Source organism: Apis mellifera, linkage group LG10 (assembly GCF_003254395.2).
Source record: "Apis mellifera strain DH4 linkage group LG10, Amel_HAv3.1, whole genome shotgun sequence".
Taxonomy (NCBI): Eukaryota; Metazoa; Arthropoda; class Insecta; order Hymenoptera; family Apidae; genus Apis; species Apis mellifera.
This window is the reverse complement of record NC_037647.1, coordinates 5,151,460-5,163,506: the sequence shown is the minus strand read 5'-3', so window position 1 is coordinate 5,163,506 and position 12,047 is coordinate 5,151,460. Positions and strand designations below refer to the sequence as shown.

The 12,047-nt window shown below is 34.0% G+C and overlaps 1 protein-coding gene across 3 annotated transcripts in view; it reads right to left on the bottom strand.

The window, feature by feature from the left end:
- The window catches only part of LOC726179 (protein sister of odd and bowel-like), a 131,641-nt gene that overhangs the window by 31,575 nt on the left and 88,019 nt on the right, over positions 1–12,047 (bottom strand). For all 3 annotated transcript variants that reach the window (XM_006562495.3, XM_016914563.2, XM_001121936.5), the window contains one exon: positions 2,079–2,118. The gene's annotated coding sequence lies outside the window, so the exon portion shown is untranslated. The remainder of the gene's footprint in view (positions 1–2,078; positions 2,119–12,047) is intronic.

The window sequence follows — 12,047 nt, the reverse complement described above, 5'->3', positions numbered from 1 at the left end:
CAACCAACTCTATTGAGCAATAGATCGCCTCGATCCGAATCGCGCGCCCTCTCGCGTGATTCGTGGGTGTATATACACGGTTTGCCGACAAGCAACAGGTATTAACATTATATACGTCTGTGTGCACGTTATATAGGTGCACGAGCACGCTCGTGAAACCAGTATTTACTAGCCGAGAGGTTGGCCGAGAGACGTGGCTGAATACTATGGCCGTATGCAGGTCGAACTGCTGGTAAATCTGGCACGGTATCGCGTGAAGCAACTGGCAAGTACACGGGCACCTAGATACACGTATAAATATCGGTGCTATCGGATAGGAGAGCTGCAAGCGCGCAGCTGCACCGGTAGTTTGCAACAGATACTCCTGGAGGAGCTACTGAATAAGCTTGCGGTAGGCCACCTCGAAGACGAACAAGCGTACGCCTACCGGTCGTCGGGAAGGCATGCTTTTGATGCGTGCTGATCCAACGCGAGAACCGTGTACCGTTCTTACACAATCGCGACCGATTCCCGCGATAGATTGTTAGGTTAGGTTCCACGGGATGCTAGCTATGGGTGATACACGTACGAGATACGAGGCTTTTAATATCGTTATATTGTTTGCATCAAACAAAACTAATAAGATTATGAATTGGAGGCTTTATCACGGTGTTAGTTAAGAACCCTTTCGATATATTGGATTTCTGAAACAAAAATTTCCACACGGTTTTATTATTTCTATTAATAATTGCATCTATGAAAGAGAGAATCTTAATCGTAATTCAAAAATGATTATTTATAAATGATGTAGATTGAATTGTGAATGAATTTTCATTGACTGTAATAATAATTATATTACGCAATTGCGACCGATTTTTGCGAGAGAAATTGTTAGGTTAGGTTCCACGGGATGCTAGCTATGGGTGATACACGTACGAGATACGAGGCTTTTAATATTGTTACGTTGTTTGCATCAAACAAAACTAATAAGATTATGGATTCGAGGAAATTCGAGGCTTTATCACGGTGTTAGTTAAGAATCCTTTCAATATATTGGATTTCTGAAACAAAAATTTCCACACGGTTTTATTATTTCTATTAATAATTGCATCTGCGAAAGAGAGAATCTTAATCGTAATTCAAAAATGATTATTTATAAATGATGTAGATTGAATTGTGAATGAATTTTCATTGACTGTAATAATAATTATGTTACGCAATTGCGATCGATTTTCGCGAGAGAAATTGTTAGGTTAGGTTCTACAGGATGCTAGCTATGGGTGATACACGTACGAGATACGAGGCTTTTAATATCGTTACGTTGTTTGCATCAAACAAAACTAATAAGATTATGGATTCGAGGCTTTATCATGGTGTTAGTTAAGACCGATTAATTTCGATATATTGGATTTCTGAAACAAAAATTTCCACACGGTTTTATTATTTCTATTAATAATTGCATCTGCGAAAGAGAGAATTTTAATGGTAATTCAAAAATGATTATTTCGATGATTTTGTCGCAGAATTGTGATGTAGACTGAACTGTGAATGAATTTTCATTGACTGTAATAATAATATATTTAGAAAAAAGAAAATTATGATTTCAACAATGCGCTGTTACGCAATTGGCGACCGATTTTCGCGAGAGAAATTGTTAGGTTAGGTTTTTACGGAGTATATCATGGACATTTATGATGGAGTGTTCATGATATACGTACAAGATACGGAATCTTTAATAAGAAGCGTTGCCGCAATAGTGATAAAACTAAAAAATTATTGTTTTAAACGGTGTTGCGGTTGTTACACAATTCCCGCGATAAGTTGTTAGGTTAACCTATGGGAGAGTTTTCATGATGTTTGCGCGAGATATAACATTTTTTTTAATAGGTTATCGTAATAAACGTCAGTTTGACATAAATAATATTAATTGAAGGTTTGAGAATTAGAACAACTTAATTTTCCTTCTAAAACATTCTCACGACTCTCCAGAAAATTTCATAATATGTCAAAATTATCCTACGTTTATTTTCAAAGGGAAGAAATTGCAAATTTAAACGAAAATTAAAAAAAAAGAATTAGAATTAGATGAAGTTACATACCCGAGTGGCAGGAAAACAAGTCAGCTCCGATACAGCTCGTCTGAAACAAAAAAAAAATTCTTATGTTATTACAAAAAATATTACAATAAAGTTCCCCTACAAATCTTTAACTCAAAATTATTTATCCCATTTATTCGTCACGAGATCACATCGATTCGTTGCAAAGAAAGAATTTTTACGTTCAACTTTCCCCTCCTTCGATCCCGATTTTCGAAAAATCGAGTTACGTTAATCGAGTTAAGACGAAAGTGAGCGATACATATAATAATTCGTTTGGCTCAAACAAATCTCTTCCTCGTTTCGAAACACGTATACAACACAACAATTGCCTTTTTTTTTTATTTTTGCACGATGATTCAATTAGCGCAAACTGTCGATATGCTTCCGCGATCCCGATTTACCGCAAATTCGCATCTCAAGGTGGAGAATAATCGAACGAAAAAAAAAAAAAGGATAAAAAAACGATAATCTAGGAACTGAAAGTACGATTTGTAATGATCTAATCGTGGCTCGATACCACATATTTTCTCGTATTTATTAGAGGAAATGTACTCACTAGGACGGAACGAAACGTGGCGGGTAAAATTCTTTCTTTTTGTTAATCGTATTATCCTCTCTATCTCTGTTAAAATTTATCAAGGTATTTTCTTCCTATATTATACGCGTGGAAATAATTTTTTTTTTATTAATGTTACTTTCTAATTTTTTTTCTAATTTTAGTTAAGAATGTTGGGATTAAAATTATTACAGCAGATGTTGAAAAATTATTACAACAAGAATGTATTTTTTTATAATTTCTTCCTGTTAATAATTTTTTCTTGAAAAAAATTATTTCCATAATACGTCGACATTTATCTCTAAAAACATTTGAAATACTCAATATACACATTTTCTTAAAAATTAAAATAAATTAACTGAATATCAATATTACAGATATCAATCTAATAAAAGAATATTCTTAAAAATATAAAAAGTAAAAGAAAAATAATAAATTTTGATCACAACATCTTCTAGAATCTTTAATTAATTAATTAATTATTCTCCAACTAAAAAATTAACAAAAGAAGAACAAAGAAAAAAAGAAAAGAAAAAGAAACGAAAAGGAAGAAAAAAAAGGAGCATCATCCGACTTAATATATTTCCAAATTGCTACCAGAATTATGGCGAATATCCGGTGTCCGGCAATTAATTAACCAAGGCAGTTTTGAGAATGCTGTCGAACGAGAAAGCTAATTGGATACAGCCAACCCTACCGAGTAACAACCGTGCTTTTTGCCTGCATGCTTGCCAGATACGAGACACGTAAATACGTGTTCGATTCGATTTTAACCGATCTCGCGGCACGGCGATACAAACGAATAAAGACTGTGTTAACCGGAGATGAATCGGGCAGAGAAGTAACATCGAGCGATATATAAATTTTACTACATCTATTGTACACGATTAATTAAATTAGTAGAAAAGAAAATCGAAATTATGAATTATTTTAACTTTCCAAAAAAAAAAAAAGGAATATTATCTATAATTAATATTTCATTTCAACTATTTCCTACAATTCTAACGATTCTAATTTATCTTTATCAATGCATCTATCAGTATACTAAATTTCACACCATACAAATTCAAGATCAATTTCAAGGATAATTGAAAATAAATTGTATTTCGAATTGATCGTTTCTTTCTTTCGATTGATTCTTGACATTAATCCAGCGAATCTTATGATTCTTCGTCAATTTTTCTTATCGATATCAAATCTATATTCCAACAGCTTAATAATAAGATTCACTTTTTCCCCGGAACCGCGATAAAACTGCGGCAAAATCGTTATTATTCCAATATCGTTACAGCGATAAAATTCGATATCCTGGGATAAATTCGCAAAATGCAACCCGGCAAAAAGCATAAATTCCAAATACCGGTATCCCTGGTGCACATAAATGCAACCAGTTTTCCTTCATCGATAATGCAACATTTCTTTCAGCATCAGAATTTCTAACGCATACTTCTAAAACGCCACGCTTTCACATTCTCATGCCTTCCAACTTCCCATCGTGTTCCATCGAACGTGGCCGCCATCTTTTATTTTTTATTTTCTTTTTCAACGAACTTTTTTTTTCCACGCGATGAATCAATGACAAATTGGCCTGGGAGCTGCGCGAAGGGCCACCGATAACTGTCAAAGCCGCTCGAACAGATCGGCCTTATCGATCCTCCAAGGCGAATTTATCCGTCTATTTAAACGCGCGAAACGTTTCCGCTATCTATTTCGCCCGATGTTTCTTTCGTGTGTTCCGTGTTATTTATTGCGAGTCGAGCATTCAGGGAGTTTCGCGTTATCTGTCTCGGCTCGAGACGTTTAAAGCGTTTCACGTTATCTGTTACAAGTTGGACAACCTTAAGAAATTTCGCTGAGAAAACACGCGAGCCTAAATCTGGTGGTATAATAATGTCCACTGTGTATATTAAAAAAAAAAAAAAAGAATGAGAAGAAAAGAGAGAAAAAAAAGAAGAGGGAAAAGGAAGGAAGAAACGAAAAATGTCTTTCGAGTTAGCCTTTGGAAAGTTACAAAAGTTTCCGTGAAATATGAAACGAATATGATTTATTAGCTAGTTTCCTGGGATTTTAAGAGTTTTTTTTATCGATTTTTATCTTTCGTTCTAATAGAGGTGTTTGGCCTTCCACGTTTCTCTCCATTAAACATTTTTACACCTCGATTTGTTTCTTCCATTTCTTGTTAGATTACGGTGAACTTTTGGTCAAATGGCAAAGTTTAGTATGTCACTATTGTCGTCAAATTTGAAATTATTATATTCTTTTCGAAATGTGTTTCTAAAGGAATGGATTTGTATTATTTCGTAAAAAATATTTTCTTTTTTTACAAATGAGGAGCGGAAATTAGAAAAATACAAATTTCTGGATTGGATTTTTCGAAGCTCCTCTCGAATCGTGTCTGATTTCTTACTTTAAAGCCTTCGGCATATTCTATTTTTTTTTCTTCTTTTTTTTTTTATGATTTTTCTCTTCTTCGTAACCGTTTATTTATTTTTTCTATACCACGTATTTTTCATATTAGAAATACAAACAAGACATAAGAAATAATAATAAGCTATAAATAAAACATGCATTGAAAAATCAATTATCGACAAAATATAAAATCATTTAAATTAAATAATATTCCGTCTGAATTCCTTTTATTTAAAGATCGAATGAATATAATTGCAAAAATCACAAGCTCGAACGACAAAATTTGAATAAACAATTACCTGGGAAGTATAAATATTATGTTTCATAATTTCATTCCCGTAAATCTATTTACATTACGTACGCGCAATAATCCCAAGACAATAACTTACGACGAGCACAGATCTAAGACGAGATCCTGTTCCATCTCGTATTCGAATATTATAGTTATAATGAATTTTACGTTTCTAACCAGCCATATCTGGTTACTACCACCTGTACACCTCAAAATGACCACCTTGAGCCCGTGTCCAAGACTTGTCCAAACATCTTGTCCAACATCTCACTCTCACAATTATTCCCCTTGCACTCCCAATTTGTTATTCTAATTCGTTGGAGGCCCTGCTCGGTATTAGGTGGAGCTAACTTCGCTCGCCATTGCAACACTGAGAAAACTCAAATACGATGTAAAACAAGATGTATGCTGTACCATTGATATTACTTATTCGGCCGATTTCGATTTGGAATGTTGTCTTGGACGATTTAGATTAGAGTCGTGTAAAGCAGAAGGGGAAAAAAAAGTGAAGAAAAAGATTTATATTCCATAAAATAATTAAAATTGTGATGTCGTGCTTGTTTCATTTTCGAACGAGGATAAATTTCTATATTTTTAGAGAAGAAGTAGAACATTTATTTCTTCTCTGATGATTTCGTCCATTGAACCATTATAATTTTTCCTATTTTAAATTAAATATATATATATATATACATTGATTTTATTTCATGTAACTGTATAAATTACATTATATATAAGATTTATTAAAGATTATGTCGGATCTAAATTCCTTTTAGTTTCCTGTTCTATGTGGGCATTTCATTTTATTTAATTTTTTCCAGTGTTAACAGAAGAAACATATACTTTTATGATGTACCTTAATTTAAGAGTAATAGATGTCTCAACATGGATGCTACGTTGGTTGAAAAATATGAAAGTTAACATTAAAATGATGGGCAACTTCTGATAATGACTCATTAACTATAAGTAAATATCTATCGTTAAATGAATATTGCTAATATAAAATCAAAGAAATTGTTGAATATAAAAGCTTAAATACAATATGAGAATATTAACTGCCCAGAATGCAATAAAAGAATCTTGTATGCTAACAATAGTATAGGAATTTACTATTTCCTCTATTGCGTTAGATAGGTTAATTTGCAATAATAATTAAAATGTATCTTAACCTTTGCCTCTTAATAATTATAGAAGATAATATTTGAAATAATTAGTGCACATAAAATGGCACTTCTATTTTAAAAAAAAAATGATAATTATCATTTTTTTTTTAAAATAGTATACTTATAATCGCAATTTATTATTTCATTTCAATGGTTATTTCCAATATTTTTTAAATAAACCTATTAATGATTCCAAATATTTATATACCAATAATTATTTAATTAAAAAAACCTCTGTTGATTCAACAATTTTCAACAGCAATGTTACCTTCGTAAGAACACTTTTATCACTCACAACCATTCAATCCTATCCTACAATCTATCTATCTTACAAATTTTCCACGTTTTATCTTTTCTTCTATTCGACCACGTAACGCGTGACTACGGTCAACGTGCGCCATTTTGTCTACTCGCTCGGCCATTTTGCGGGATGCCTATTTTTTAGCCCGCGTAATTTAAAAAAAAAAAGAAACAAAAAAGATAAAACTAAAAGAAAAAAATTCTTATCGATCGAATAGTTTTCCTCGACAATATTATTATTATTACTATCACGAACACGATTTTATCACTCACGGTCATCGATTCTTATTTCTAAAGCAGATTCCATCAATTATCCAGACACTCCTTGAGCAACGTGGCTCACTAACGACTGCTAATTTCCTTCGAGACCGTGTATATTCGTTCGCCCAACGGGCAAATGAAACCGGCTGATCCTCTAGAAAAGCCATAATTATTAATAATAAAGCGAGCAATGTGCTCAAAGGCACGTAACACGTGGCGACACCTAGGGGCTTGTCCAAGTTCCAGGACGATTAAGTTGGAACGCGATGGTTTCAGCGAGAAACTACTGTCCTAGAAAACTAACTCGATCTGAGTCTAATTGTTAATTAGTAATTAGTAGCGACGATTCACAAAGACTAGCTACGAATTATCGCAATGACAATTTCACGAATGAGATCAAAGAAATTTAAACAGAGATTTGCCCTATCTATTATAAATATAATGATGAATATTTTGTGGTTTCTTTTTTGCATATCGCTTTGCATAAATATATATTTATCGAGCGATAAATATATCGATGAAGAAAAAATACTCGTTCAAATTACAATAAATGGAATCAAAAGTCAATATTTAAGAATCTTTAAGCTTAAAAAACCTTAAAAAAGATTCATAAATACATCGACGCCCATTCGTTCGCGGTTACATTTTCACCTATCTTTCGAACAATCGCGTTCTATTACCTTACTTACTTTTTTGCGCATTTTTCCCGGGAGAAAGATCTCTTCCACCTCGAAAAAAAGGGTAAGAGATAAAGACAACGATGACTACGTTCAAGGAGGCGCGGCGAAACGTCCAAGGCGCGGTAGAGGACAATGCGAGGAGGAAGAGAAAAAAAAGGAGGAGAGAGAGAGAAACAGAGGCGGTACGCGGGATGCATTTAAACTCGTCTCAACATCCGTTCATCCTCCCCTCCCCGCTCCTTTATCTCCACGATGCTTCCTGCACCGAGAAGCGGAAAAAGAAGAATTCGTGTTCTTTCTTCGGCATACGAAATCCCGGGTGTACGTGAAAGAACGCGCTGCCGATTATCTCTCCTTCTTTCTCCCCTTCTTTTTCCTTTTTTTTCTTTTTTCCTTTTCGACTGCCTGGCGCGTGACCGTGGCCAACGCCCGCCACCATTTTGTCCACGCGCTTTTGTCCACCATTCCGTGGCGCGCCCTCGTTAACTCGCCCGCTATTTTTTCGTAAAGGACCAATTTGGCTCGTGGTTGGGATCTCCCCGATGTACCGTTAACCATTGCGATTCAACTTGCTTGGCGCGAGATAATGGCGAATTTACGACTGAATTACGGTAACTCTGTCGCTTTTTCCCTCCCTTTCCTTTATTTCTTCTCTTTTTCCTTTCGCCGCCCGATCCGAGGGCCGATTGCGCGGACGGGGGCCCGATTTCGTCGAGAAGCTTTATGCTACCGGAAGCTGGAGACGCGCAATCTGACGACTGAACAATTACTGTAAGTTAAACGAGGTTGAGTTTGAATTTGACGGTGGAAATTTGAATTTTGGATTGGATTAAGAGAAATTGTATGAAATGAGAAAAAAAGAAAATCTTTAATATCAACTATGTTCGTACTTGTGAATTATATGATCCTGTGCGAATCGAATTTGGAAAAATGTACACGTGTGTGGTGACTAAGAAGGTATTCTCGAAGGACCACCCTCGTAATAAGGAAGAGGGGAGAAGGAGGAGAGGGAGGAGTAGGAGGAGGAGGGGAAAGCAGTTTGTCACGCTATTAGAATTTCTACGAGACGTTAATATATTCGTGGAACACGTTGCCTGGACACTTGTTCACTAAATTAAAATTTTAAATATATAAAAAAAAAACTCTTCCATCCCACTCCTGACCCCTAGCGCCATTACCCGGTACTAAAAACTTTCCTAGATCGTTTTTTTCCTTTTCGCGCGTTCCCCGGAAAAACTCTTTTCAAAAAAATATTTCTAATATACCCTTCTCTCTCTCTCTCTCTCTCTCTTGGACGCCCATTCACTTGTCTCGGCCGTGTTATAAATCGTGCAACCGAGATCCTCGATAAATTATGCTTCGAGGAGAAACTCATTTTCGAAAAATTTCCAACGCACACCCTTCTTTCTTCCAGACACCCATTCAGTTGTCTTCCAGTATTATAAATCGTGCGACCTAAGTCAAACTTAACAAGCCATTTTCCATATTTCCTACATTTCTCGTTAATGCCTATTGGATCTACCAGATTTTCAATGTAGCCTAATGTCAATGAATCACCTGTTCCGAGAGGTGAAAATTCCAGTTTCACAATCGCGTCTTTTAAGGATTTCGTAAGGATGGTCGAAAAATCTCGCGCACTTGTGATCGAGATTTTAGAAATACAATGAATCGCGAATTCGTATACATCTCAGCATAAAAAGTATAACATTAAAAAATGAAAAAAAAAAAAAAGTAAAAATATTTGTTATACAAAAGAGATATAAATATCCCTACGTGTATTTTTATACACGAGAATTATGTTCAAAGTAGATCTTAAAAGAAGAAAAATCACGAAAAAAAAAAAAGAAAAATTACGAATTATACATTGTAAGTAAATCTATCTATATTTATATATAGCAATGTGAAAAAATTTATCGTATGAATATGAAACGTATTTTTAGATGTACGATTTTTAACGATGTGAACAGGAAACAAGAAGGAAAAACTTTGACACCTGTTGATAGGCGCATTAAATTCATATTAAGGTCGTCTTGATCTAAACTCGACGATTTATTTTCTCGATGAAAAGCGTTTCAGGCACAGGCTCGTTTTCACTCGTGTGATGGACGGTGTCCACATGCTAACTTTGTACGCTCGATCATGCAAATTCTTAAATTCATGGAGCAAATCGCCGGAACAAGTGTGACCAGCTCGTTTATTATTAAAAGCAGGCCTTGATGCTTTTTTCTTTCTCTCTCTCTTTTTTTTTTTTATCACTTGCACTCGAGACGACGAAATAAAAGATTTCCCTGGACAGATAGATAGATAACGATTGATATAACAGTGTGAAAGTTTGTCGTTCGAACGAACTATTAGACTAATAGAATAATGTTAATTAACTTGGAACATTGTTCAACAAGAATATTATTTCTAAAGTATTTCGTAGTTCTTTTAAAAATCTATCTACAAATTTTTGATAACTAATGGATTAGTTCGAGTAACACGAATTGATCGATCGAATTATGGATCGTTGCAAAAGTGGTATTTTTAACACTTTCACATTTTATTTCATAAAGCTATAAAAGAGTGCTATAAAAGACGCTTCTATATAAATTTTATATCTTAAATTATATTGGATCGTTCTTTCTAAGTTCTAAGGAATCACTCACTATCCTAAATTTATATTTGACGCTAATTCCTTTTTTCTTTCTCTGAATATTAACTTACGATGCCTATAAATTGACTACAAATGCCTATAAGTTTATTGGTATTTTATAAATTGAAAAAAAGAAATGTGACGCGTGAATTTCTTATATTATGGACGAGAACTATAAACCTACGAGTCGAAATCGAAACATAATGAAATACTTTTGTGTAAATTGTTACAGCTAACATCATATTCATGCACGAGCCGATTAAATAAGGAATTATGAGACACCTTACTCGGAATTCATTTTAAAGTCAATTTTCAATGATCGAAATGAAATTAGAACGATTGCGGAAAATATATTCGTATACAAGGATAAACTTTTAATAATTTGATTTGTTAATTTTGCAATTTTTTTCTCTTTCTTCTTTTTTTCTTTTTTACGCGGATTTAAATTATCTTCTCACGTGCATGAATTTCATTAATATTTTATAATGTGGCGTACGATCTTAACAATATTGCATTATGCATTCAGATCGACAACCTGATATGCATGACGCTTCCGGTTTTCACGGACAAACTTTAGCAAGATGGAGAAATATTCAAAACAAGAAAATTAATAACGCGCACAACAATAATCTAACTTTTAAAACGCAGTTAAGAGGCAATTAAGTTATAAGGAGTTGTAAGGATGTAACAAACTCTGATGTTATTATTAATCATTAATTATCAATCGTGTTCTATCTTGAATACGTAGTCCAGATTCAGATCCAGATATTTATATTACCTTCTTTTTCTTTTTTTTTTATTTCACTCTTTATTTTTTACACAGATCATCTCCGTCAATTATAGTTTCAGATTAAATTCGATTAAAATTATTTTCGCACGATCTTTTCACGTGCATTTAATCAATAAGATCTTTTGTTGTCGAAAATGTTTTCAAAATCCTTAATTTAAGAAAAATTTCCCATAGATGATAACACGACTCCCTCGAGGTTACAAACTTCAACTTTCGCTCTCTAAGATTATTTCACGTATATCTTCAAGTCATATCTCTCAAATTATTTCACGAACATTGGAAACATTATTTTGGAAGGCATCGATTGAATTCTCTCTTCTCGAAAGTCATCGTTGCTTACGTAAGATCGAAGACTATTCCTCCATGTAATGGAATGCAGGGACACTAGCATTTCTCTCTTTCTCTCTCTCTTTTTCTCGATGTATATGTACATGGATGAACGCGATAGACTTCTAAGTTCAATCGCAGTGCATTGAATAACGAGTTACGTCATGGGACCGGCTCTCCCACACGCTGACCCGATCCGTAAATGTTTATCTTAATTAAGCGTCGCATTTTGAACGATATTCCTTCTCTCTCTCTCTCTCTTCTTTTTTTTTTCTTTGTAATAAAGACGAGGAGATCGATATTTTCCGCAACAGGATCGCGTGACGACGTTTTTTTTACAAGCGTTCGTTAATGAAAAAGTCATTAAAATACGGATGTGGTTAATTAACACGTTTATTACCGGGCAATTTTGAAATGTATAGGTATTACGATGGTCAATGTATAAAGTTGAGAAATTTATCAATTTTATGTTATTTTTTTTTTTTTATGGTTTCTGTTCACGATATTTTTTTTTCCTTTTTACGATCACCTTGTCCCTGTTTCTCGAACAATTTTT